The sequence below is a fragment of the Chrysochloris asiatica genome, unplaced genomic scaffold (assembly GCF_000296735.1).
Source record: "Chrysochloris asiatica unplaced genomic scaffold, ChrAsi1.0 scaffold00174, whole genome shotgun sequence".
Classification (NCBI taxonomy): domain Eukaryota; kingdom Metazoa; phylum Chordata; class Mammalia; order Afrosoricida; family Chrysochloridae; genus Chrysochloris; species Chrysochloris asiatica.
Window position 1 is genome coordinate 5,047,251 of NW_006408692.1, and position 7,083 is coordinate 5,054,333.

At 37.9% G+C, this 7,083-nt stretch overlaps 1 pseudogene; it reads left to right on the forward strand.

The window, feature by feature from the left end:
* The window catches only part of LOC102814751, a 127,651-nt pseudogene that overhangs the window by 103,653 nt on the left and 16,915 nt on the right, over nt 1-7,083 (forward strand).

Below are 7,083 nucleotides of genomic sequence, written 5' to 3' on the forward strand. Positions count from 1 at the left end.
GTGGAGGAAGATAGAATCTCCACTTAGTAGTATCCAGTCTGTCTAGGTGGAGCTGATGAAAGGAAATGTGGATAGTTCTCTTGTGATACAATAGTGAATAATTGTTATCAGGACTGCTTGTGAGGGTTGGAAATGTAAAGGTAGATGTTTTGTAGCTAGGAGGGAGTGATTAACTTTGCAGTCTAGGAGCGGAGGTCTCTGGGACCATCAAGGGAGGAGAGCGGAGAGCGGGACCCTACCCAGAGAAGCAGTGACACCAGAGATGGAGGCAGAGGCGATGACGTGGAGATATGGAGCAGCTGGGGACTTTAGACCCAGACAGAGAGAGGGGCTGTGTGCTGACTACTGGGGTGCAGGCTTGCAGGGTATACTGTTTGGTTGGTTGATGATGCATGGAGGGGATTGTAACCATGGCAATGAAACAATATACAATAGGATGAACGTAAAACTAATGTTCTTCCATGTAAATTATCACATAATTCACCATCCAATATTAAAAAAAAACAAAACCCAACAATATATAAGATCAAAGGAGCCCTGGTAATGCTGTAGGATAAGCACTAGATGACTAACCACAAGGTCAGCAGTTCAAGCCCAGTAGTTGCTCCTTGGGTGAAAGATAAAGCTTTATTCTCCCATTAATATCTATAGTCTCTGAAACCCTATGTAGGGTCATCACTAGGAGTTGGACTCAACTCAATGCTGTAGCTGTGGTTTTGGGCTTAGTCATATAAGAGCCAGTATGTCACTTCACATAAGATTTGTACAAGAAAGCTTTAAAAACGAAAACTGATAACCACTTATTTTGATCCCCAAATTTTATATTGGATTTCCTACTTGGCATTAGGTACAAACTACAAGGATACCAACTGTTATACTGTATGCCATATCTTATTCTCTGTAACAAGAAGATACCAGAACATAAATTTCAGTACCCTGAGGTCTATAAACCATTCATGATATTAAATCAAATCAAAGCTGGACTGAAAGGCAACTATTTCTTTCACTATAACAAAGCTGCTCATATCCTACTAAGAAATATGACAACTTAAAGTTTGAAGAATAATCTTTATATCTTATCTTGAATGAAATAAATTTCTAAGGAAACTTCCTTTGAGTGTGCAAAAATCAACCAACCAAAGAAACCTCCCAAAATAAAAGTAACCACAAAAAACTCAAACTACCTTTAAAAAAAAAAAAAAGAATATTTTTCCACAACAATTTTGAAGCACCCTTGCATATGTAAATTTCCTAATAATATGTAGCATGTAGGACCTTGCTTAGTTAATGGTTTTTGTTGTTAAGTGCTGTCGAGTCAGATTCGACCCATAGTGAACCTATAGAGTTTTGGAGGAACAGCTGGTGAACTTGAAGTGCCGACCTTGTGGTTTAAACCAACTTTGCAGTCCAGCACATTAACCCACAGTGCCACACCAGAATTCCCAGTTAAGGGTAGTTAAAGAATTAATAATAAATAATATTTCAGTGTTGGTAACCCCTGGTAAGCTAGCCTTAGCTTTTCTAAAATTAAACCTAAATGAAATTGTAAACTTAGAATTTGCATTTTAAAATTTGCATTCTTATTTAGAAAAGTATTCCTTTTGCCACATTGAGAAGTAGAAAAAAAAAGGAATGCTTTGTTACAAAGACTACAGTCACTTTTTCCTCTCCTGGGCAGGTCTCCTGGTACTGCGTTTTGGGTTGCAAAGCAGAAGGAAGCTATGGAAAAGTAAGGTTAAACAATAACCACCTCCCGAACTCAGGAGAAGCGGTATGTGAATTTAAAAAATACGTCTCAAGACGTCAGGAAATCTTGCCACTAGCCCCTTTAATGACAAATGAGTATATTTTTCTTATGAAATCATCATTTCAATGAATCTAATTTCATCTTGAGTCATAACTAAAATCCCATAGTAAATGAAAACTTTTTTTTTATATCAAGGGTTTCTTAATTATATTTTTAAGTTACATACATTATTGTATTTTCCATATATAATTTTAATGATATGTATGTTGTTTTTGTTAATAGATACCAGCTGATGGCCAAAGCATTTTTGAAGTCAAAGGTTTAGAAACCAATGAAAAATACATATTTGCAATTGCTGCTTATTCTTCTAGCGGGAAGCTTATCGGTGATGCTGTTGGGGAGACAACTAAGGCGATTCTTGTTTATCCACCTCTTTCTGCTCTCACTGCTCGGACACTCCTGACACAGGTAGAAGAGACTTTAGCAAATTTTCCCCTCTATTGCCTCTTTTCTTCAAACAGTTGCAAAGTCATGCAGATATTCTAAAGCTCCTATAATACATAGTTTTTTATTATTGCCGTTTAGTCTCATAAAATATGAATCATTTTCTTATTAATGAGTTTGCATTTCTTAATAACCTTTTTCTTTCTGGATTATAAATATAACATATCTTAATTTCAGAAAATTTGGAAAATAATGAAATGTACCAAGAAAAAAATACAAGTTATCTGTAATGCTATTATCTAGAGCAGTAGCTCACTGTAGACATTTTTGGTTCTCACAACTAGTAAGATACTACTGGCATCTAATGACTAGAGGCCAAAGATGTTTCTTTTAGGCACTGTAACTCTGTGTATCCTTTTCATCTTCTTTTGATGTTTTCTGTGTTAGTCAATAGTTTGCCCATAGAAACCTTCACTATTGGAAGTTGAGGCTTGAACGTTTTCTTCCATTCCATTAAGCTTGAAAATACTGAACGTGTTCATCCCTTTTGGTTTTCTAATTCAGGTCTTTGCATATTTGACTGTAATACTTGACTTTGTCTTCTCGAGCTGCCCTTTGAAATTTTCTGTTCAGTTCTTGCACCTTTTCAATTCTTCCATTTGCTTTAGCATCACTGCACTGGAGAGCAAGTGTCAGAGTCTCTTCTGACATCCATTTTGGTCTTTCTTTGTTTTCTTGTTTTATGAATGATATTTTGCTTTCTTCCTGTATCATGTTCTTTTCTTTCTTCTTCTTCTTTTTTTTTTTTACTTTTTATTGTGAATTGAGTGAAGGTTTGTAGATAAGATAATCAGTTTTACATTCAACAAACACACTTTATTTCATCTCAGTGACTACAATCCTTTCTGTGAAACAACAGTCATCTTGTTTCCTCCCTGTGACTTCTATATCTGCTCTACCCACCTTCGATCCCTTCTTGCCATTGTCCTTAGCTATATGTTGCCCCTTTGACTTTGAATGATTGACCAATCCATTGTTCATAGTGAGTATATTTTACTAGTATTATTGGTTCCTCTATATACCTATATACCTATCTACTACTTGGCTGAAAGTGCGTGTTTTCCCTTCCAGACCTGAAGGGTGGTTGAGGGCCACAGTTTCAAGTTCTTCCCATCTCTTTCTGACCATTAAGCCCCATCTTTTTTTTTTTTTTTTTTTTTTTTAAAATAACTGAGTTTTGTTCTACACATTATGCCACTCCATCCAGGAACTTCTAATGTGATCCCATTCAGGCAGTTGGTCGTGATAGCTGGACACTATCTAGAGCTTTTGGTCTCAGGGTTGTGGACAATGATGTTCAAATGTTCCATTAGTCCATTGGATGGATTCCAAGCATCTTCAGTTCTCAACATTCTTCTTTCTTCAGAACATGGAGAGACCAGTAGATGCAGCTTAGATGACTGCTCATGAGCTTTTAATATCCCAGATTCTTCTTATCAAAGTAGGATGTAGAATGTTGTCTTTGTATACTGTGTTGTGCCAGTTGACCATGGTAGCCCCTAAGACTATGGTCCTGAGCCCTCCGGCTCAGCTGCTCATTATCTTAAGGTGTTTGATAATATCTGAGACGTTTCCCCACATCTCCTCTGTCAGTTTGTCTTACTGGGGTGACTTGTGTATTGCTGTAACTCTGAAAGCTATGTTACCAGTATTTTAAATACCAGCAAGATCACCGGTGATGGGCAAGTTTCAACTGAGCTTCCAGACTTATACAGACTAGAAAGAAGACCAACTACTTCTGAATATTTAGTCATTGAAACATGATGAATAGCACCAAAGCACTGTCAGATACAGTGCTGGAAAAGGAGCCCCTCAGGTTGGAAGGCACTCAAAATAGGACTGGGGAAGAGCGGCCTCCTCAAAGCAGAGTTGACCATGATGACTCAAATGGAGTAAAGCTTTTGGGACCTTTATTTGCTGATGGGGCACAACACAAAATAAGGAGAAACAGCTATAAACATCCATTAATAATAAGAACATAGAGTATATGGAGTATGAACCTAGGAAAATTGGAAATTGTTAAAAATGAAATCGAATGCTTAAACATTGATATCCTAGGCATTTGCTCTCCGGTGCAGAGATGCCTGAACTTGCATATGAGCAATTGATGGTCTGTTCCATAGTCTGCCCCTGGCCTTGATTTGGCTGATAATATGGAGCTTTTCCACCATTTCTTCCTACAGAGGTAGTCAATTTGATCTCTGTGTATTTCATTTGGTGAGGTCCATGTGTATAGATGTCTTTTATGTTGTTTAAAAACAGTATTTGCAAGAAGTCATAATGGGGTTTGCAAAATTCTATCTTGTGAGCTCTAGGGTCATTTCTATTGCTAAGGCCATATTTTCCAGCCACTGATCTTTCCTTTTTGTTTCCAACCTTTACATTATAATCACGAGGAATCATCAATATATCTTGACTAAATGTTTGATCAATTTCAGACTGAAGAAGTTGGTGGAAGTATTCAATTTCATCATCACTGGCTTTAGTGGTTGGTGTGTAGACTTGAATAAAATGTGATATTTGCTGGTCTTCTTTATAGGTATATGGATATTATCCTATCACAGACAGCATTGTACTTTAAGATAGATTTTGAAATGCTCTTTTTGATGATGAATGAAATGCTATTCCTTTTCAATTTGTCATTCCCAACATAATAAACTCTATGACTGTCAGGATCAAAATGGCCAATAGCAGTCTGTTTCATATCACTAATGCCTAGGATATAGGTCTTTATGGGCTCCATTTCATTTTTGTTCGCCAATGTCTAAGTTGCCCATCCCTATTAACTGTGTGTACAGAGGGGATAGGCTGGATCCTTGATGTGAAGACTCCTTCCCCCTCAGTTGGTTTTTTTGAGCTATTGGACCCATAAGTATAGGTCAAGTTCATCAAATTGTAGCAATTTATACTTGCTTCCTTTATCAAATTTCTTTGTCTTCCTCTAGTTGAGATCTGATAATCAAGCCAGTGAAGCTAGGTAAGATGTGTATTATCTTCAAGTTTGGGCATTCTTGTGCATCTCTCTCCCACTTCAGATCAGCTGGATGCTTCACTCTTAGCTCTAACCCTTCGTGTCTAGGTCAGTGTCCATGGGCTCAGGAGTTCCCAAGTCTCCCCAGACTTTGGACCAATCAGCCCTTCTTCTTCTCTCTCACATCTCGAGGTTAATAGGAATCTTTGGACTGTGGTTGAACTCAGCCCATATCTTCATTGCTGTCTTTTCACCAACTTCAACTCACATGTGCACTAATGTGGTCACCATCTAGTTTTCCTGCCTGCTCGTGTGTTCCCTTAGAGTTTCAATCTTGAGGGGTGGGGAGTTTGTCCTGAAGGACTTGATTGCTTGCCTTGATGTCTCCCTGGCAAACAGCATGCTTGTTCTTGTAATAGCCAAACAGATTGCCTTTTTTATTTTTGTTTTTGTTTTTTTTCATGCTGGCCTTCCTTTCAAGAAGTATCTTCTATTCCTCTAGCAGCTCCAGGCTGGTCTGAATGTCCTTTCAAGTGGGAATGTCCCAACTCAGAAGGTTCTGGATGGGGCTCAGGATTCCACCTAAGGTCCTATAGACTACAAAGGCTCTGCCAACAGCCTGTTTCACTGAGAAAGTTCTAGAACCCCTGTTAGGTTTTCCAGTCAGTTATAGTTTAAAGACAGGCTTACAAGCATTCTGTAATCATGTTTACCATTATTCCTTTCTATACCACTCAAGTGTCTATTTTACAATAGTAAGCAAGGGAAGCATATATCCATAAGACAGTTAAGCATCTTACATTTATTTCTCTTCTTGTACCCATTCAGACTATGCCTCAATCCCTGTATCACACAGCTCTGGTTTTACAAGGTTGAGCATACATCACTATTTACCTGTGTCCCATTTAGCTCATGTAAACCTGCCTAAGTGTTCCCTTTTCTACCTTGTTCTTCTACCCCCTCCCCCTTCTTGTGTATTGCCCTCCCTGGCTTCCCCAACACCTGAGCTATGATGTGACTATCCCCTAAACTATGTTCTACCATTCCCTCACTCCACCCCTGGTAACCAGCAAATAATGTTTTTTCTTCTTTTAGTATGGGTATCTTCTCTTAAGCTTTTACAATAATAATATTATTCAATATTTGTCCTTTTGAAACTGACTAATTTCACTCAGACTAAGGTTCTCAAGGATTATCCATGTTATGTGGTGGTTTGCAGCTTCATTGTTATTATCCAAGGTAATAAAATATTCCGTTGCACGTATGTACCAAAGCTTGCTTATCCATTGTTCCATTTACAGGCACTTAGGCTGTCATATCAACAAAGCCAAGGGCAGACTATGGAACAGACCATTCATTACTCATATGCAAATTCAAACTGAAGCTGAAGAAAATGAAAAGAAGTCCACAAGAGCCAAAGTATGACCTTGAATATATCCCACCTGAATTTAGAGATCATCTGAAGAACAGATTTGATATATTACACACTAAAGACCAAAGACCAGAAGAATTGTGGGATGACATCAAAAACAGCATACAGTAAGAAAGCAAAAAGTCACTGAGAAGACAAGAGAGAAGAAAAAGGTCAAAATGGATGTCAGAACAGACACTGGAACTTCCTCTCCAGCATAGAGATGCTAAAGCAAATGGAAGAAATGAGGAGGTCCAAGAGTTGAATAATAAATTTCAAACATCAGCTTCAGAAGATAAAGCCAAATATTACAACAAAATGTGCAAAGATCTAGTATCAGAAAACCAAAAAGGGAGAACATGCTCAGCATTTCTCAAGCTGGGGGAACTGAAGAAAAAATTCCAGCCTCTACTTTCATTATTAAAAGATTCTCTGGGCAAATTATTGAAT